The 22,614-nt window shown below is 39.4% G+C and overlaps 1 pseudogene; it reads right to left on the reverse strand.

Moving 5' to 3' along the window:
- The window catches only part of LOC143389532 (beta-chimaerin-like), a 101,764-nt pseudogene that overhangs the window by 25,305 nt on the left and 53,845 nt on the right, over positions 1-22,614 (reverse strand).

Consider the following 22,614-nt stretch of genomic DNA (forward strand, 5'->3'; position numbering starts at 1 on the left):
ACAATAATAAAATGGGTTGGGGGTGTAGCTCAATGGGAAAGCACCTGTGGGTTCAATCCCCAGTACCTGGAGGGAAAAAAAATAAGAACTTGATTATTTTGCTTTGCTTCAAAAAAGGCTCTTTGGACCAAAGGCAAGTTTTTCCTGTTTTCTTTCTGTGTAAATGAGGAGCCTCAGGGTAGATCTGAGGGTCTAGTCCAGCTTTTGCCCAGTGTTAAGTGAGGGCAGGGAGCATTAGTAGCTTATTCTCAGTCAAATCTAGAGATTTGAAAGTCTCTAGATTTCGTCCAAGGAGATATATATATATATATATATATATATATATATATATATATATATATATATATATATATAATTTACTGTAGTGCCTGTAATCATGTGACATTTAACTCATGTGAGAAATTAAATTAAACTCTGGACTTTCCCCTCTTGAAAGACTGACCTTGAAGTGAACCTTTTCAGATGGAAGAACACAGCAACAGAGAGTGCCACAGAGAAATCTGCAATCCCCTCTTGAGGCCCACTGAGCAGATGCTGCAGGGGAGCCTGGGTTCTGAGGTGAGGTTCTCAACCCCAGCACCACAGATCCCTAGATTCATCTGTCAGCAGCTACTACAGTGCATTAAAAATAGGATTCAGGATGTGGTCCAAAGGCAAGTTTGTGATGAGCTCAATAACCTCATCTTGTTTGACAAAACTACTTTGGACCAACTCTGTAAGAAGTTTCCCAGCTACAAGCTCATCAGCCCAGTTGTGGTCTCTGGGAGACTGAAGAGTCATGGTCCCAGGTCAGGACAACCTTTCTGGAGCTCCTTAACAAAGCGCTCAGCAAATTAGTCTAAAGGTGCAGTGCTCCAGTAATTGACATAGAAAATACAAAACGGGTGGTGTCCTAGCTGCTGGTAAAGATGCATGAATGGGTCAAATCAATTATAACAAAAAAGCTTCATCAAAATTAAAAAAATGGGATCAAATTTCTCAAACAACAATTGCTGCAAAGCTTTTTGGGACTCTCCTCATGCATAAAGTGAGATATTCTCGTTATCTAATTTCCTCTCAAGTTCATGAGGATATTGGCACCCACATTCTTTTGAGACAGCCTTGTTCAGAAACCTTCTGTGGCTCCCCATTGGGTGTGGCAGGGCTTCTCAACCTCAGTGCTATTGATGTGGGACTAACTAACTCTTTGTGGTGGGGGCTGTCCTGGGCATTATGGGATGTTTAGCTGTATCCCCAGCCTCTCCTGGTTGCCACTGGTACACCCTCAGTGTGAGAATAAAACAAATGTCTCCAGACATTGCAAATGTTCCGGGGTGAATGGGGTGGGTATGATCCTTGTCTGTGAGAGTCCTATTCTTTCATCATCACTGTCTTTCTTGCACATGGTACATATCAGCTTGAAGTCTGTATTGAGTACAGGAATGAATGATGAAATAGTTTCCTTTCCTGAGAACCTGCCAAAAGACCTGACTGATGTGTACAGTGACCACTGGTACTTGCCCCACCCTCACCCACACCCCCAGCAAAACATAAACCCATATTTCTCTGGGCTGAAAATTCCAGAAACATGCATTTACTCATTTAGACTAGTACCTTTGAATTATGTGTTCTTTGGATCAAAACAAACTCTATACAAAATTAATAAGAGCCGAGTACTTGATAAGAGTCAGACTCTTTAGAAGATGATTAGCATTTGTGAGTGGCTTGGCCGAGTCATGTCCCTGATGTGTGTAGCCTAAGCCAGGCATACCAGCAGGGCTTACAACAAAGCCTTTTCTCTTCCACTGGGCTCTGCTGATTTGTAAAAGAGTTTACAAGGATAGTGATGACAGTGTCCTAACATGTATGTACAGACAAACCAAGGAGGTCAAAGAGAAGCTCTGAGTCAGGCCCTGAGAGGCAGAGCACACCACTGCCTATGTGAGACCCTTCTCCAAAAACCCTTTCTGCACATGCTTGAAATCCCTGCTGTCAATGCAGTTCCTGGATACAGGCATTCTGCTGAACCCAACAGATTTAAAACAGATGAATTAAGCTGTCATTTTCATGAACACACTCTTTTTAAGCTAAACATGCATTGTCATGGGTTTGGATCTTAAATATCCCCCAGAAGCTCATGTGTTAAAGACTTGGGTCCCTGTGATGGTGCTATTGGGAGTTGGTGGGATCTAGTTAGAGGGATCTAGCTAGATCTAGTTAGATCTAGCAGCACACTGTGACACATTCTCAGCATCTTGAACTTCTAGTCTGGCCTCCAGGAATATTATGGAAAGGTGGCCATCAGGGGGAGTATGCTATGACAGCACACAAGATAGGGTGTGTCCCAGGGGAGAAGGATGCTGCCAGCAGAGTCGGGGACAGGAAAGGGTGAGTAAGGAAACTATTTCACTTATGTCCTGATGAAGACACTTCTGAGAGTCACCACACAGGACACGGGGGCAACAGGAGTAAACTAGGGCACATGGCCTTCACTATAAAATACTGGGTAGCACTGTACACTAATGTCCTTAGCCAAATGGGGGGGGGGGGCAACAGTTGGCCTAGCCCTTCCTAATGGCGTCTGTCTGCCTACAGCCCAGTCTGATGACCCTGGCAAGGGCCTGCTACCTACAAGTGCAATAAACACAAGTACATGCAACACACAAGCCACAAATAAGTGCTCATTGGGGTGGGAGTGAGGAAGGAGTCTCTAAAGCTGCACTTTTGTGTAGACAGGGTCATGAGCTTTGCCTATGTGGAGCCAGTCTGCTGAGGCTGGGCCCTGATCTTCATAGGAGCTTCTGCAGTCAGGAACCAGACAGAAATCCCTCTCTCTGGGGGAGTTTCCATCTGACCAGGGGAAGGCAGGACAACAAGTAAATGTGTACATCAGCCAGTGACCAGTGCTGTGGAGAAAAGTAAGAAAAAGTGGAGTTGGTGGTGAGGGGAGAGGGACTAACGGGGGAAGGGAACACAGGTGAGGTGAGTGTAGGGAGGTTCCTCTTGACCTTGAGAACTTTCCACTCTTCATCCCTATTCTATGTGGGGAGGAGAGAGGAGTGTCCTGGATGTCCCTGGGTGGAAGGAGAGAGTAAAGCAGAGAGATGCAGATCCTGGGGACAGGCTGGGTGGGGGAGGGACCAGCTCTGAGGTCTCTGAGGGCACCTGCGGAGTCCTCAGCTTCTGCCGGACTGATAAACGAACTGTGCAGGGGCCCCTTTGTCTCTGGGTCTCCTACCTGGCTCACTCCTGGCTCATTTCTGACTCCAGGTTTTCACTCATGTTGTTTGCACTGCCCATAATGTTCTTTATTCCTTCTGTGTAACTCAAGGTTTTTTTTTTTTTTTTTTTTTTTTTTAATTCAGGGTGGTGCTGACTTCCCACTTCCTCCAGGAGCCTGCTTGGTTAAGGATGGAAAAGCAATTGCCCTGTTCCCTCCACAGGATCCTGCAACATGGAGCATCCCACTCTTTGAATTCTCCTGGAAACTGATTTCTGCGACTCCTGTTCTCCACATGTAACTGCAGGACTGAAGTCTCAGGAGTGTACTCTGAGTAGCTGGACAGGACCCTGCACTGAGAAGGGCCCAGACTTGGTCAAATGCTCTGTTGTCACTGTCTTGAAATTCCTAATAATATTTTAACATGGGACCAACAATTTCATTTTGAACTGGGCCCCACTAATTATGTAGCCAGTCCTCTCTAACCACAAATATTAACGTGAAGCAATAGCTAATCATAGCTTTGATTATGAAATATATACTCTGAATATGAATCAGTTACAGTAAATTGACACTTACAATTTACCACAGTCTAGGAAAAGTCACAAGTTATTTTAAAGATTTTTATGCCCTTACCATAATCCTTTTCATGAAGAAATGCTTAGTAAAGTTAAGAGATCAGGAATGACTAAACTTTTATCACTTTCTGTCAGAGCGTTAAAGCATGGATAAGAAAAATCAATGAAAACTTCCCCAGGTCACAGAAATTAGTAGAGGCACCTAGACCAAGGAGTTGACATTTAATAGCAATTAAATTGCATCTAAAGAATTTTTCTAGTGGACATGAAAACTCTCAATGAAATTTTGAATTTTTACTTATAGCACCAATGATGCTTCACCTTTGGATGAAGCTAGATATCCCTCTTATTGAAGGTTCCTGAAAATAATAGTTTATAATGAATGGCTTGCATCCTCCAGAAAGGTACGGTCAAGTCTTAACCATGGGTCACTGTGAATGTGGCCTTTGGAAACAGGGCAATTGAAGATACAATTAAGATGAGGTCATGCTGGATTGGGGTAGGCACTAAATTCAATGATCTTATAATAGTCAGACCTGCAGAGGTACAGAGAACTAGATGAGAAAAAGATGGTGTGAGAGAGAGAGAGACTGCAGGGACATACCTAGAAGCCAAAGGACCTGCAAGTCCCCCCAACAACCGCAAGGTAGGAAAGAGGCAGGAGATTGTCTCAGAGTCTCCAGAAGGGACCAGCCCAGCCCATGCCTTGGTTTCTCCAAAACTGTGAGAAAATAAATTTTTGAGGTTTTTAAGCCACTGAGATTCTGGTCATTTATTATAAAAGTGCTAAAAAATTAAGAGTCCTCAGAGATAAAAAGACTTTTTAAGAACTGAGGAAAAGTATGCATGAAATCTAAATCTAAAAAATCTAGATCATTTGTCTACTTTATAAATAAATGAGGAACATAAACCAGGACTGGTATATGATAAAATACATTCAAAGAAATCATCAGAGTTTATTTCATTTTCTATTACATCTTTTTGCAAGAAAGGAAGAAAGAGATGATGAATAAAGAGGGGTATGAGGGTAAAGAGTGAGAAATACAGAGACAGGAAAAACTAAACAAAAGGCACAATTGAGAGACACAAATAGAAGAATAATAAAATAATGATAGAGGTTAACAACAAATGAATACTTACTACAAGGACCAGGAGATCAAAAGTTCTTTAGAGGTATTCCTTAAACCTCACAACATTCCCATTTCACAGATGAGGAAGTTGAGGTCAAGGGAACCAAGTTCTTTGCCAAAGATCATATTGTGGCCAGGAGTGCTAAAGCCACCTATGACAACCTCGCCACGTTTTAAATATGGGAGGGAAGGATGGCCATCCAGATACTGGGGGTTCTGGGGTTTGAGTTTTAGAATTCAGCCACAAAGTGTTATTGGAGAAACTATTCTGGAGTGCTGGGGGTGTGGTTCAGTGGTAGAGCACTTGTCAAGCATATGTGAGGGCCTGGGTTTGATCCCCAGCATCACAAAAAAAAAAAAAAAAAAAAGATTATGCCAGTTACATGTGAGTGCCTCTTCCAGTCAACTACATAACATAAAATGAGCTAAGTCCATACAAATATGCTGTGCTTATATAATTATAACACACTAATTTAAACAAAATAATAGACCAGGTGCAGTGGCACATGCCTGTCATCCCAGCGGCTTGGGAGGCTGAGGCAGGAGGATAAGTTCAAAGCCAGCCTTAGCAAACCTAAGCAACTCTGCAAGACCCTCTCTCTAAATTTAAAAGGGGATGCAGATATGGTTAAGTGGTTAAGCACCCCTAGGTTCAGTTCCTAGTACCACAATAATAATAAAAGTAATAATAATAATAATAATAAAAATTATAATAATAATAATAATAATAATAATAATAATAATAATAATAATAATAGAAGGGGGATAGGTAGAGTACAGCAAGAAGATAAGGGGCAGGGAGGAAGAGGAAAAGGGAAGGTACTTGGAAATGACTGAGCAAATGATGTTATGTGCTTGTATGAATAGGGCTTAATGAATCCCACTATTGTGTATAATTATAATGCATCAATAAGAAATAGAATTTTAAAAGTTACATTTAATTAAAAACATAAACTGAGTTAAATTACAGTGATTTTCTCTTGATAAATAATTTTCATTTTAGGGTGGAGTCTGTTATTTTTGCCATTGTTTAAATAAATACCTCTTCATGCCAAATAGGTGTGAATAACATTAGAAAATTCCAGCTTTAAATGAGCAAGAATTGCATCAGCCTACAAGGTTGAAAAAGTACATAATCATTGCATGATGTGAGGCATCACTGTAATTTGATTCCAAAAGTTTTAGTTCTGACTCTATTCTGGGTTTTTCTGTTTGCTTGAAAACAGGCACAGTAGATATGTGTGTGTAGTCAGGGACAGTGGCTGGGAGCTTTCTGATAGGATGGAGCACAGATTCCCAGTTTGTTGGGGCTTCTTTTCATTCCTCTTGACAAAGTTCCTGGATAGAGTAAGAAAGAGGAATTTATATGGAACAGGCCTGACAGGGGCAAAAAAGTCTTGTTATGGGGTGAGGAATCAATTCTACTGGCAGTTGCAAATCTCAGAGGAGTCCAGAAAGGATCAATAAACATGAAAATGTGATTATTTATTATTTTTATTGAACACTTACTCTATGCCCTGTACCCAATATCCTCAAATAAGAACGTAAATTATAAATCAAGAAAGTTTCAGAATAAAATCTATTAGAAGTCAACATAAAGAAACAGCTAGTGTAATATTAAGGTTTAAAACAGAAATTCCAAGCAGAGAGTGGAGACTTTGATAAGAAATTTCTTTCTCAGTTAGTGGCTTTTTACTAAAAGCCCACTGTTGTATTTATAGCACAGAACCGATTTTGGAATGTTCTTCCAAAGTCCATGCAAAGTTTCCACTTACACTTCTTTGGGGATGCCAGGAGGGCAAGGGGCAAGGAAGGACAGAGGGAATGCCTCCTCCAGCCCTGGTCACTCACTCTTAGGGTCAGTGGCACGAACAGTACTATTGAAAGCCACAATCAACTGCTGCCACTAGTCTGGGGTCTGTTAAGTTTCAAAGATGTCTATTTAAAACACATGAGAGAAGGCTCCTGTCTGGCTTTTGTACCCCTCTCAACATATTGTCTCTTCTCTGCCTTTCTTTGTCTCAATAGCTGAAAATTAGAAGAGGCCACACAGAATAGATTCTGAGTTTTTAAGTGAACATTTTTGAAACTGGTGTTTTTCACTGATATTGAACATTTCAGGTAGCAACAGTACTATTTAAGAAATAAAATGCACTGTCTTTTTGTTTTAAAATGTCTGAATAGTAAATTTCCATTCAGAGTCCTAAGATTGAAAAGACTGACTGACGTTGCTTTGAAGCCTATCAATCAACTAAATACACGTGTGTATGTTTTTTTAATCTAATTTTTTTATTTTTAACATTAGCTCAGACATAGTATATACATGGAGAAGCTAGTCCATAAAGACATTATGGGAGGGCACATAATTCCAATAGTATCTTAAAGCCAATATAATTGGAATTTTTGAGAGGAAGAAAAAGTATTTATAAGTCCAAGAAGATCCACTCTTTCTTCCACGGTAGTATATCCACAGGATACCCCAAGCCAGGGATTTCTGCCAAAAGTCAGAAAAACACGTTCTGAAGGCCGAAAAATAATGAAGGTTAAAATAGAAAACAGGAAGGAGAAAAAAACAAACCATAGACTTTCTATGCTCCAAATTAGATCTGTCACTGTTTAGTGTTGGGGAACTAGTAAGAGCCTCGGCATGGAACAAAACCTATATAATGCAATTCTTCACCCTAATGCTAGATATGTAGGGCTGAATAATTCCATTCCTCAGTTGAATGATAGCATACAAATGCCTGAGCCATTTGACTTCTAAAAACAGAAGCAGGGAGACACACCAAACTCACACGAATGTCTATTATCTCATAGACGCATGTTGGTTCTGGTGGAGGATTGGCAAGCAAGAGCAGAAAATCTGTTTCCCCGTCACCTCTGACCAAGGGTTATCTAGTCCCAACAGTCACTAGGGTTTACCGACCCTAAAGGAACTGAGTTTAAAAAAGAAAGCAATTCATATTTTCTTTCTCGTTCCTGTTCTCTTCTACCTGAATGCTTCCTCTCCAATCTCTCCAGTCTTCTCGGTTGTCAGCCTATCTGCTGGGGTAAATTTCTAATTCTCTCTTGTCTCTCAGAAGCATGTCAAGCCAGACAATGTGGTATCAGATTCCCTACCTGCCCTTTTGGGACAACACAGTAAAAGAAATAGGCCATAATTTTCTGATGGCAGGTCATAGGTACAAGTGCTGATCTAAAATGGAGATGACAGTCATTCTTGTTTTATAAATACATGTGGGAAAGTCCACTTCAGAGGCTTCCCTATCTTTGTTTGGTCTGGGCAGCAGGACCCAGCTTGGCTAGGCGAGGAGGGTAGCCCTGCACCCAGAGCATACACAAAGCAACTGGCTGATATCTCTCCTCATCATTTCCTTTCACAGCTGGCTACACAGAAACAGAGGGAGGTAGCACTGCTGAAAACAAAGGACAAAACCCAAAATGTGAAATGGCAACTGTTTTCACTTGCTCAGAGACAGCAAGTTTTTTTACCGCTACTCAGAGTGGAAAAGTACAGGTCAGCTTCCACGAGAACATCTCTAAGCACAGAGTGGGCATGCTCTGTTTTTCTTTCACTGGACACGGGAAGGGAAATGGATCTGATTATCAGGAACTAAGTCAATACACAGATAGGTGTTTCTAGGCAGAAGCACCCAGCAAGCTGCTTTCTGGGGCCTCTGGTTGGATTCAATACAAGGCAACAGTATTAAGTAGGAAGCTCAAAGTGAGAAACAAAGGAATTTTCTGTCTCCTGACAGGACCACCCCGGACCAGATGGAAACCACAAACGGACCCTCCCTACCTGCTCAGGTGTGACAAAGGAAGGATGCAGCATCTTACCTTGAATTTGTGTGTCTTATCATAGTTGAAGTGGTTGTCGTTGTGTGTGAGGACAGCCCTTCGAACCAGGGAGGAGATCTGTGAACATGCAAAGAGTTTGAGAGGGGGCCAAAGCCAGCCACCTTTGACTTCCACCATCACCCCAATGCCACGGCCAGCAGCTCTTGGCGCTTCCTGCCTTGCTTAGACTTCCGAACCACAGTGCACTTTTTCTCATTTTCCAGCCACAGTTCCTGAGAGAACATAGTGCCTGGATCTCAGATCTTTCTAGTTTCTCCTGCAGAGCCTGGGAAGCTCTGTGCTGTCAGGGTCTTACAACTGTGGCTAATGTTAGGCAGCAGATTTGAGGCAGCTGCATCCTGTCTGCAGAGGCCTCCGGCATGTGACCTGGAAGGGCCAGTTTGAGTGATGGAGGGGGCTCTGCTTCTGATTAAGGACAGGCCTTTTTTGTGCTATGTCTTAAGGCCAGCATGTGCCTGGAACAATAGCACACATTCACATGTACAGCAACCGCCAGAAGTGGCATCCAGTTAGCACTGAGGATCCAGGAGGCAGGGGCAGGCGGCTTTACTCCTCCTGCCCCAGCACATTGCAAAAGAGAGACCTCTCCTACTTAATAGCACATCCCCCCACCCCCCACCCCCTCGCTCTCTCTCTCACACACACATCACCCCAACTAGCTCTGATGTTCAAAGTCTGAGGCTGTATCCATTATTCTGGTTCTCTGAACTCCCATCCTGGGCTGAACTCCAGCAGATTAAACATTTAACCCTGATGATTGTTTAATCTTACAGGGATAAAGCCTCATCTCTTTTTGCCAAATCTACCCCAGCACTTGAGAGCTTCATCTTTATTCTTATGCATGCATTAAATTGGAACAATCTGAGCACTGACTGGAATATGGAAGAAGAGCAGAGCATTTCAGCTCTGAGTTCTATAATCAAAGTTAAAAAAAAAATAAGAGGCAAGATGTGTTGCTTGTAGGATGCCCCCTTATTTCTCCTCTATCCTCCTTCCCACAACCTCCTCCAAACACACACAGATATGAAAATATTCCTTAACTAAAACCAAAACATCACAGTTGTTTTTCTTTTGAATAAAACAACCTCAATGCTCAGTCTGTTGGTGTCACAGTCTCTCCAAAATCCCTGTATGCTCTTAAAAGGATAATCTATTTGATGGCCTCCTGTGAGACCATAGTTGTTGGTTCTGGGGCTCATTGTTACTAGAAGTGAGGAAATTGTCATGTCTTGAGTGTATTCCTGATCGATTGGTGAACTTTAACCCTGCTCATGCCAGACAGCAAAATCAGAACTTTGGAAACTTAGAAAGTCAGAAGAATGCAGATGTCTGAATCATTATGGAGATGGACAGTCCACAAATTTCATCCTGCCCTCTAATGAGACGTGATCCCATGTTTCAGCAGAGTTCCCCAAGTAGCCTTGTGGAAGGAGCACAAAACAGTGATCCTTTCCTTGTGTAATTCTCTACTTCCATATTTCACCATCATTTTTACTGGGTTCAGAAGTTCATTCTCCCATTCTGTTACCTTCAATAATAATAAGAGCCACTTTTTTATATTGAGCATGATAACTCCGGCTGTGCCAGATGATGCTTACAATGTATTACACATACTTACTCATTTAATCTTTGGCACATGGATATGAGGAGTAAGATTTTTATCCCCATTTGATGAATGAAGAGATTGAGGCATTGAGAGGTAAAAATAAAAAAGTAATCTGTCAAAGATATGCAATGACAGAGCCAGGACTAGAAGACCAGGCATTTGTATCCAGCATCCAAGCTCCTAAACACTGTGCCTGGCTGCCTGAGCTTAGCGATGTGCTGCCTGCCACGTCCTGTCACCACACCCTGCCAGAGGCTTCATGTAAAATAGCGGTCACGTCTACCTCCCTTTTACCTTTCTTACACCATAATAACTCAGACCCTGGTTATAATTCCAGTCCACCTAACACACAGCTGCACAGCACCACTGAATCCACTCAGCCCTCCCCATCTGCTCACAAAATTCCAGGGCTTCTCTGTGGATTAAAGGCATCCTGCATTGCAGGGTTTTCATGATCTGGTTCCAATATATCTAGCTCATCTTATTTCCTTACACAATTCCAACAAAATCTCTTTTCTGATATGCTCAACTTCTTACCCTGGAAGCTTGCTCTGTCCTTTAGAATATTCCAGGATCATTTCAACATGTCTACATTTTCACCAATATTCACATTCTAATTCAAATGCCTTCTTCTCCAAAGGGACTTTTCCAAATTCCTCCACTGGAGGAAAAATGGTCCTTTGAAATCCCATAGTTAGAGAAAAAAATGTATCCATTTTTTTTTTCTGATTGTGCTGTCCATGTCTCATGTGGCAGTGATTTATAACTGGTCTTTTCCCTTGTCACACTGAGAGCCCTTTGTGTCATGCCTGTGCCTCATCTGCCTTTGTTTCCCCTGATTAGGCAACAATGTCAAATAAAAGCCCTTGCCATGGCAGACACTGGATAAATATAAGGTGCTGGAAAACCCTTATGCATCCAAGAAGCCAGAGCTGTGGAGGATGGCAGACCAAGGCGTCTGATGGCATGGGGTGTCCCACCCACCATCTTGGCCTCCCCGTGCCTCAGCTTCTAAGGTCCTGAACCTCCAGGGGTCTGCCTTCCCGACGGGCTCCAACAGACCCCTTTTTCCTCTTTCCCAGTGTCCACTCCCCAATAACAACTGGCTCTGACAGAGGCTTGACATACATTTGCAAGTTTTTTAATGCTTGGCCTAATGGTAAAAAGCTGGAGACAAGAAATAAGGACTCTTTTCCAAACCTTCACTGCTAGCAAACCAAGAGAGAAACCTTTGGATGGCTGGCCAGCCAACCATGTTGGGTAGGAACAAATTCTGCAATCTCAACTAGGCTAATCTCATGAATATACAGTTTCAGAATCTGATAAACTGTAGGTCTTTGAAAACTGAGCAGACAGGGACTCCATCTTCTTTTGGCATATGGATGGTTGAATACAAATTTTAACATTTATTTTATGTTCATGTCTTTATTTATAATGAATAATTTTTATTCATATTTGTGACAGTGAGTTCTTTTTCAGATATTTGTTCAATGGGATTGACTCACACACAAGACCATTCAGACATGTGAAGGAACCACACACTGCTCCCTTAAGATCCTTCTCTAAGGGACTGGAGTGTTCCATTGGAACAAGCATGATTGTGAATAGTGTGGATGGCCTCAGGTCACCCTCTTACTAAAGGAAAATTATAACAACAGCCTCTTGTTGAAAACTTCCTTCTTGGAGAGCATGCTTACACAGAGCCCTTCTTTATCTAGGTACCCGAGGAAGGCTCCTTGGCTCCCTTTACATCTTCTACGTTGTTGAATGCATTCTCTAGACACAGTAGACAGTGAGTACTTTTGATGACAGTTTTTTCCTAACAGAATTTTCCATCTGACCTATTTTCATCTATACATTCATGAGACGAAGCACATCTCCCTACATGACATGTTTAAATCAGGGATTCTCCTTGAAACTGCTGACATTTGGGTCTGGGCAATTCTTTGTTGTGAGGGCTGCCTTGTGCATCCTGAGGTGTTCAGTGGCAGCCCTTGCCACTACTCACTAGATGCCAGTACAACTGTCCCACCCTCAATCCCTGCTGTGATCACAGTGGAAGGTCTGCAGACATTGCCAAATACAAGTCTCTACAGCATGTTTACTAGAGGCACTGTGCTCTTTGCCTATTTCAACTCACTGAAAATTTATAACCCTACGAGGTAGGTACTGTTATAATCATCTCCATTTTACAGATGAGGAAAAAAGAACTGAGAGTTTAAGTAACTTGTCTAAGGTCACACAGTTGGCACATGATAGAACATAGGAACAACAATGTCTACGTCCCCCACCCCTGAGAAAAAAATTGTCTTTAAATTTTTGTGGTGGTAAGATACTAATACCATAGTTTATCATTTTAACCATGTTAAAGAGTATAATTCAGTGGCATTCAGTCTATTCACAATTTTCTGCAACATGACTACTATCTAGTTCCAGAACTTTTCATCACTCCAAAATGAACCCTGTGCTCATCAGCAGTCACTCCCCCAGTCCTCCTCCCTGCATCCCTGGGCATCCACCTATGGGCTTTCTCTCTCTGTAAATTTTATTTTCCAAAAATCTCACATAAAGGAAATCATACAATCTAGCGCCTTCTGTCTGCCTTCTTTCCCTCTGCATAATATTTTCCAGGATCTTTCATGTTCTAGCATACATCAGGACCTCATTCCTCTTTATTGCAACAAATAACTGCCCACTATAGGTATACCACAGTTTGTTGATCTATTCATCTGTTGATAGGCATTTGGATTGTTTTCACTTTGTGGCTATTATGGATAGTGCAGCTAATAACACTATGGTACAAGTTTTATTGAGCACTTATTTTCAATTCTTTTGGGTTAACCATAAAGCTATGCCTTTGTCCACCAGTCTAAAACTGTCTCTCATCCCAATAATGCTCACATTTAAAAATATGCAACAGACAAATGCCAGAATGATTCTTTCTCCTACTGCTGGCCTGATAACTAGCAGGGCTGCTGCTTTGTGAACTGATTTCCAAAAAGGGGATCTTCCCCATACCCTTGTGGGAAACAGGGGAGGCTATAAATAAATGATAAAATAAGGTCACCACTTCCCTTTCCTTCTCCCCACCCCCACATATAAATAAAGGTCAGGATTCTAGTCACTATTCTCCTTTTTCTTTATGATCCTGGGTCCAGGAAGGAACCAGGTAACAAGAAGGAAATGAAAGGTTGTCAGACAAAGACAAGAAGGAAAGGTCAATGGGCAAGAAGATCCCGGATGAGAAGTCCTGTTGGGTGCCTGTGTACCTGGGATGGCAGGAGGAGGAGGACTCCCTCGTCCCCCAGCTCTGACTAAATTAACCTAGCATCCTAAGCCACAGGGGACCTTAGGAGTTCATCTACTTCCCGGTTTCTCCCCACCTACCTTAAGACAGGCCCAGCTCTGGTCCTTCAGGGGTCAAACCATCTGCCTTCTTAGTATCAAGATCTAGAGAAGACGATAGACCACCAGTCTACGGTTCTTCCATAGATCCCAAGGACATACCCATGCTACATTTTAAGGAGAGCTTATTGAAAATGCAATCCTCAGTCCCTGGACAGTCTCTCTTACTACTCTAACCAGTCTTTGGGCTCCCAGGCCCAATACATGGCTCTGTCTTGAGTCTAAATCTCTCTTAGGAGTTGACAACCCCAGCTATTTTCCTGACGACAACCACCACCCTGCTACTGAGGCTTCTGACTCTTACCAGCATATGAAATGAAAATCAATAACACTCATGCTAGAGAGGGGGGTCTGGAGTGGAGGTCCCTAATCTGTTGGTGTTTGTGTGAATTGGGTTGTGTTTGGGGGAAAAAATAAAGTTGGTGATGTATCAAAACACTCTTGGCTCACACCTGTAATTCCAGCTACTTGGGAGGCTGAGACAGGAGAATTGCAAGTTCAAGGCTACCCTGGGAAACTTAGTGAGACCCTGTTTCAAAATAAAAATTTTTAAAAGGGCTGGCAATGCAAAAACCCAAAGTCTGAATGTTCTCTCTGATATGCGGATGCTAACACACAATAAAGGTGGGGAAAAGAAGTTCATTGGATTAGACAAAGGGGAATGATGGGAAGGGGGGATGGGAATAGGAAAGACAGTAGAATGAATCAGATAGAATTTCCTATGTCCATATATGAATACATGACCAGTGAAACTCCACATCATGTACAAAATTTTAAAAAGTAAAAAAAAAAAAAAAAGAATGGCTGAAGATGTAGGTCCATGGTATTGTGCTTGCCTGGGTGCATGAGACTCTGGGATCCAGTCCCCAGCACTGTGACAACAGCAACAACAATAACAAAAATCCCAGATTCAAAAACATTCATGTGTAATAATCCAATGATTCTATTTCTAGGATTTTCTTAAGTATGTCTTGAGGTAAGAATTTAAATATACAAATGCAGAGAAAATGGTAATGTTAATCAAAACAATATCAAGAAGTGAGAAAAAGCCAAAACATTCAATATAGGGGAAAGGCCACATAAATTATGGCATAAACATGAAAAGTTATCAGGTAAACAATAATCCAGATGATTTAAATAATTTCAAATGGTAATAGAATTAACTCTGGGTGGAGAAATCTTCATTGACCTCTATTTTCTTGTATATATTTTTTCTATATTTTTGGAGTTTGCTATAGTGATTATGTTCTAGTTCTGTTATATAAAAATGCTTTTGAAGTATACTATAAAAACTTTCTTAGATGATGAAATTTTAATGTCCTAAGTCAGTTTTGAGTTCATTGAATCTTTCCTCTTCTTTTTATGGGAGAAGCTAATGAGGGCCAGAGGAGTTTGATGATTTGCCCCTCATCACAGAGCTATTGAATAACTGGATCCAGAGGCAGATCCAGACCCAGAGCTCCTGCCTGAGGTCCTCTAATTCTCCTCACACTTGGGCAGGCTTTGGAGTCTCCTGGAGGGCTGGGTTGCTGCAACTCACCCCAGAATTCCTGCTTCTGTCTCTGTGAGGCCAGGCCTGTGCATTTCTAATGCATTCCCAATGATGCTGATGTTGCTGGTCCTGGGGTGTCTTGGAGGACCCCTGTTTTATGCTTTCTACTGCACCTGTGGATGCACAGTTTCCTGAGCAGAGCATCACCTGGAGAAAAAAGACCTTCCCCAAAATGCTCAAGTTCTACCTCAGACCCACTGAACCCAGCCTGATTGATTCCGTGTGTGCTGAACACTTTCTCTTACTACCAGGTAAATCTTTTTCCTTCTCCCTGAGAACTACCCTGTGAGTGTCTCCTCTCTCCTTTGCTTGTGGTTTTAGGGCCTGAAAGAGGAGTAGGCCAACAAAGACATATGACTCAATTGCAAACTCATTCCCATGACTTCTGAAGAAACAGGAAAGGCCAGGGTGGGGACCTGCTATCTTTCCTGCCCCTGTGCTAGTTAGAGAAGTATAATTGTGGTTTTATTTGAGCTCATCTAAACATCACATATAAATGATTGACCTGCCTCATGCCTAAAACAGTTGCTGACCTCTAAACTTGGTACACTCTGGTCTGAAGTAAAGAGGACTTTGTCTTCAATGGTTGGACATGCCCAGCTGCTGCCTGATTGCTGTTCAAGGACAGATGGCCATCCTCAGGATGAGGGATTCAAAAGTACCAAGGTAGGTCAGGAGGGGAGATCTCTAATCTGTTGGTGTTTGTGTGAACTGGCCCACCCAGAACTTGCCTCACTTCATTCAAAGCAGCCAGCATTGACTCCAGGTGGCAGGGCCTGGGTGGCCTCAAGGTAGATAAGGTACCTTGTTTGGAGCAGGTAAATAATCTGATGTTACTTGGGTCAATTGATGGCATGATGGTGTCATTCCCATCTTACCATATAATTTCTCCAGCTGTCTTGCTGAGACTGATGTCATCACTTTGACTAACTACTGATGTTCCTCACAGGCTGTGTAAAAGTAGAAAAAAGACCACAGGGAAGACAAAACATGAGGTTGCATTAGATGTCGCACACACTTCAACATGCAGTTGCTGGTTTTTTTTTTTGTTGTTGTTGTTGTTTGGTTTTTGTGTGCTATTGTTGTATCAAAGTTTCGCATCAGCCTGCAGTGATTCATTTCCTTAAATGAGAATTTTAAAAGTCTTAGCTAATTTTCTTTTTTTTTTTTAATGAGAGTACTATAGTTATACTTAAGTTGGGTTCATACATACATGGAATTTGATTTCAATCCCCATGCCCCCTTGCCCTCTCCTCCTCCCTCCCCTATTCTCCTTCCTTACTCTATTGATCTTCCTTTTGCTTCTATATTTATTTATTTTTGATAGGTACTTTCTATATATACGTAAAGGTGAATTTCCCTTTGCAACATTTATGTATCCATAAACATGATTTTGTTAATTTTTCCATATTTCCTCCCCTTTCCCATCCTTCCTCTCTCCTTCTCATTTGCCACCTACTCCACTGATCTTCCCTATGAATTTATTTAGTACCTATCCACTACCTTTTCTCCTTTATTTTGTTCTAGTATCTACATATAAAACATTAGAGCCTTAATTTTCTGAGTCTGGCTTATTCTGATTATTATATTCTCCACTGCCATTCATTTGCGAGCAAACACCATAATTTCATTCTTCTTTATGGCTGAGTAAAACTCCATTGTGTATGTGTGTGTGTGTGTGTGTGTGTGTGTGTGTGTGTGTGTCTGTGTAATATTTTCTTGATCCATTAGGCAACTGGGCTGGATCCATAATTTGACTGTTGTGAATTATGTTGCTATAAACATGGAAGTGGCTCTATTGCTATAGTATGCTGATTTTAGTTCTTTTGGATAAACACAATGGAGTAGGATAGCTGGGTCATAGGGTGGCTTCATTCCTATTTTTAAAAGGGATCTCCATACTGCTTTCCAGATTGGTTGCCCTAATTTACAATCCCACCAACAATGTATGAGTGTACCTTTTCCCCACATCCTCTTCAGCATTTATTATTATTTGTAATCTTGATAATTGCCATTCTGGTTTTATTTGAGCTCATCTAATCATCACATATAAATGGTTGACCTGCCTCATGCCTAAATGAGATGAAAGCTTAGTGTTGGTTTGATTTGCATTTCCCTGATTTCTAGAGATGTTGAACATTTTTTCATGTATTTGTTAGCAATTTGTGATTGTTCTTTTGAGAAATGTCTGTTTAGTTTTTGGCCATTTATTGATTGGAATATTTGTGGGTTTTTTTGAGGGGTGAGTTGTTTGAGTTCTTATATTCTGGATATTAATTCCCTGTCAAAGAGGCAGTAGGCAAAGATTTTCCCCCATTCTGTGGGTTCTCTCTCTACATTCCTAAAAGTTTCCTTTCCTGTTCAGAAGCTTTTTAATTTTGTGGCATCCTACTTGTTGATTCTTGGTTTTATATCTTGAGCTTTAGGGGTCTGGTTGAGGGCCTGCACCTATATGATGGAGTGTTGACTTTATGTTTTCTTCTAGCCATTGCAAGATTTCGGGTCTAATTCCCAAGTCTTTGATCCATTTTGATTTGACTTCTGTGCAGGGTGAGAGATGAGGATCTAATTTCATTCTTCTACATTAGATATCCAGTTTTCCCTGCACCATTTGTTTAAAAGGCTATCTTTTCTCCACATTTATTTTTGGCACCTTTGTCAAGTATCAGATGGCTGTAAGCATGTGGGTTTGTCTCTTTCTTCTATGCCATTGTTCTTCATGTCTATTTTGATGCAATGTCATGCAGCTTTTGTTACTGTAGCTCTCTGTACTATGATTTGAGATTGGGTATTGTGATGTCCCCAGCATCACTCTTCTTGCTCAGAATTGTTTTGACTATTTTGGATCTCTTATTCTTCCAAGTGAATTTTACAACTGTTTTTTTTTTCTAGTTCTGTGAAGAATGTCATTAGTATTTTTGTTGGGATTGCATTGAATCCATATATTGCTTTTAGTAATATGGCCATGTTGACAATATTAATTCCACCTATTCAAAAGCATGCGGGATTTTGCCATCTTCTAAGGTCTTCTTCAATTTCTTTCCTTAGTTTTCTATAATTTTCCTTGTAGAGCTCTTTCACCTCCTTGGTTAAATTAATTTCCAAGTATTTATTTATTTGAGGGTATTGTAAAAGGAATGGGTTTTCTGATTTCTTTCTCAGCAGAATCACTGTTAGAGTATAGGGAAGCTATTGATTTATGAGTGTTGATCTTGCTTCATGCTGTTTTACTGAATTCATTTGTCAGCTCTAGAAGTCTTCTGATGGAGTTTTTGGAACTTATAGGGACATGTCAACAGCAGAGAGAGTTTGACCTCTTCTTTTCCTATTTGCATCCCTTTGTTTTCCTTCTCTTATTGATTCCACTGGCTAGAGTTTTGAGAACTATATTGAATAGAAGTGGTGAGAGTGGACATTCTCATCTCATTCCTGACTTTAGAGGAAATGCTTTCAGTTTTTCTCCATGCAGTATTATATGGAGTTTGGGTTTTTCATACTTAGCCTTATAATGTTGAGGAAAGTTCCTTCTATCCCTGATTTCTCTGATGCTTTTATTATGAATGGGGGTTTGATTTTATCAAAGGCCTTTTCTGTATGTATTGAAATGATCATATGATTCTTGTCCTTAATTCTGTTTAAGCGGTGAATTACATTTATTGATTTGCATATGTTGAAACAACCTTGCATCATTGAGATGAAGCCCACTTGATTGTGGTATATTATCTTCTTGATGTAGTTTTGAATGTGGTTTGCTAATAATTTATTAAGGATTTTATATATATATATATATATATATATATATATATATATATATATATATATATTCATATATTCATCAGGATATTAGTCTATAGTTTTCTTTCCTTGATATTTAATCTTTGGTTTTCTATCATATTTATACTTGCTTCATAGAATGTATTTGAGAGTGTTTTCTCCCTTTCAATTTTATGGAATAAAATTGTGAAAGACTGGTGTTAACTCTTCTTTAAAGGTTTGATATAACTCTGCTGAAAATCCAACTAGTTCTGGGGTTTTTGTTGTTGTTGTTGGAAGGCTTTTAATTGCTGTTTCAGTTTCATTATTTGATATTGTTCTGTTTAGGTTTTCTTCCTGGTTCAATTTTGGCAGGTCATATATGTCTAGAAATTTGTCCATGTCTTCTAGATTTTCTAATTTATTGGACTATAAGTTTTCAAATTAGTTTCTAATGATTGTATTTCAGAAATACCTGTGGCTCTATCTCTTTTTTTAATCTCTAATTTTGTTGATTTGTATCTTCTTGCTCTCTCTTTTGGTTAGTTTAGTTAAGTGTTTATCAATCTTAGTTATCTTTTGAAAAACCAACTTTGTGTTGTATTGATCTTATGTAATTTTTTATTCTCTAATTCATTAATTTTTATTCTGATCTTTATTATTTTCTGCCTTTTCCTGATTTGGCACTTAGTTTTCTCTTAGTTTTCTAAGGCCTTGACATGAAGTATATGCTTATTTCTTTGGGATCTTTTTTTAATGTGGGTACTCAATGCTATAAATTTTCCTTTTAGAACTGCTTTCATACTGTCCCAAGGATTTTGATATGTTGAGTCGTTGTTCTTACCTGGTTCTAAGAATTTCTTGATTTCTTCTCTCATTTTTCCTATGATACATTCTTCATTTAAGAGTATTTTTTAATCTCCATGCATATATGTGATTTCTATCATGTTTCTTGATGTTGTTTTCTAGTTTCATTTCCTTTTGATCTGATAGGACATGGGATTATATCAATTTTTTGTATTTGCTAAGACTTACATTATGACCTAGAATATGGTCTACTTGTAGGTGTCTGTTAGGTCCATTTGATTTATAGTGTTATTTAGATTGAAAATATCTTTTTTTTTTATACCAGGGAATGAACCCAGGGGTACTTTACCACTGAGCCATATCTCTATCCTTTTAAATATTTTATTTAGAAAAGGGTCTTGCTCAGTTTCTAGGGGATTAAGTTGCTGAGACTGGCTCTGAACTCACAATCCTCCTGCCTCAGCCACCTGAGCCACTGGGATTAAGGTATGTGTATGCCATCATTTCTGGTAAGGTTGGAAATATCTTTATTGATTTTTTGCTTTTATGACTTGTCTATTGTTGATAAGAGTTTGTTGAAATCACCCAGTATTATTGTATTGGTATGTATCTGAGTTTTAATATCAAGGAATTTTTTTAATGAATAGGTACACTGACATTGTGGTGTATATCCCCTTTACCAGGATGTAGTGACCTTCTTTGTCTCTTCTGATTAATTTTTGCTTGAAATATGCTTTGTCAGATATGAGAATAGTTACCCTGCTTGTTTTCAGACTCCATTTCATAAATTTTTTTTTCTATTCCTTTACCTTCAGCCTGTGAGTGTCTTGCAAACAACTTATAGTTGGATCTTTTCCGATTCACTCTGCGAGTCTATATATTTTAATTGGAGAGACCATTTATATTCAGCACTATTATGAATATGGGATTGTGGTTTCCTGCCATTTTTATTTTTCATTACACTTAATTCTGTCTTGATTCTCATTTGGTTGATTACTCTTCTATTGATCTTCATCTATTTTGGAGCTTTGAGATTTGTCTTTGAGTTCCTCTGTGTGCAGTTTATCTATGAATATTCTTTGTAGTCTGGATTGATGGTCATGAATTCTTTTAGTTTTTTCTTGTCATGGAAAATTTTTATTTCTCCATTAAATTGAAAGAGAGTTTTGCTGGGTATAGCAATCTTGTTTGGCAATTGTTTTCTTTTAGAGCTTAGAGTATTTCATTTCAGGTCCTCCTTGATCTGAGTTTAGAGGTCATAGGTGAGACTTACTGGTTGCCTCTATGTGAGACATGATGCTTCTCACTTTTAATATTCTTTCCTTATTTACTATGTTAGGCATTTTGATTGTACTGTGTCTTGGAGAACTTCTTTTCTGATCTGTTTGGGGTCTTGTATGCATCCTGCATGTGAATGTCTATCTCATTTCTGATAGAGGGAAAGTTTTCTCTTACTATCAGAGTGAAATTGTTCTTAATGCCTTTAGTCTGTATCTCCATATTCTCTTCTATACCAATGACTCACAATTTTGTCCCAGAGTTCTTGTGTTTTTTGATTATGCTTTATTAGTTTTTCTCACTATTGAAAACTGTGTAGTCGGTTTGTGTGCCCTGTCTTCCAGCCCTAAAGTTCTTTTTTCAAGGGCTGATGTTCTATTTTCTAGGCAATCTAATCTGTTGGTGATGCTTTCAAGGGAATTTTAAATTTCTCATTGTGTCTTTCATTTCCAGGAACTCTGATTGGTTTCTTTTAAATATTTCTATTTTTTCATCAAAATGGCCTTTTATCCTTTAATACATTTTTAGATCTTTTTTTAGATCACTGAATATTTTAATAAGAAGGAAGTGAAATAATATTTTTAAAGTGAATGAAGAAAAAGCATAGTAAAAGCAAGATTTTATAATTAGAAAAAAATTCTTCAGGAAGAAAAGCAAAATATATTTTCATATAAAGAAAAGCCAGGAGCCAGCATACATGTTCAAAAAAAGAATTGCTGGTCCTTCAGATAGAAAGAAAATGATACTGGAAGGAAAATTGGGTATTAGGGATACATAGAAAGCAAGAAAATACCAACTATATGGGTAAATTAAGAGGATATTTTTCTCTTTTGGAGTTCTTTCTGATACATTGTGGCTATTGAAAAAAAAAGTTGATAAAATATATCTAGAACTAAACAAAAATGAAAATACAACATATCAAAATTTGTGGATGCAACAAAAATATGCTTAGAGACAGATTTATAGCATTAAATACTTATTAGCTAAGAAGAAAGTTCTTAATAATCTAAATTTCCACTTACAGAAATTAAAAATGATGATTGAAATAAACCTAAAACTAGCACAAGGAAAAAAAGATAAGGAGTAAAATCAATGACAATGTATAAACTCTACAATGTAGATGAAAATGACCAATTTCTGGAAAAGCATGGACTACCACAAGACCATAACCATTTAGATGTTCAAGGACCATTAAAGAAATAATGTTTCTAATATGAAAATAGATAATTAAACCAAAAAGATGGTGCCAAAAGAAAGCTAAAATTTTCAGACCAAAATGAATCAAGAATATAGCCATAAATATCCCTATATAATGTACTTTATTGATAACCCAAGGAAGTCATATGATTATATGGATTAATGGAGAAAAATCACATGACAAATTCAACACCTATTGATAAAAACTCTCACAACAATAGGCATAGGGAATACTATAGATTAAATCC

The sequence above is a fragment of the Callospermophilus lateralis genome, unplaced genomic scaffold, assembly GCF_048772815.1.
Source record: "Callospermophilus lateralis isolate mCalLat2 unplaced genomic scaffold, mCalLat2.hap1 Scaffold_63, whole genome shotgun sequence".
Lineage (NCBI taxonomy): Eukaryota > Metazoa > Chordata > Mammalia > Rodentia > Sciuridae > Callospermophilus > Callospermophilus lateralis.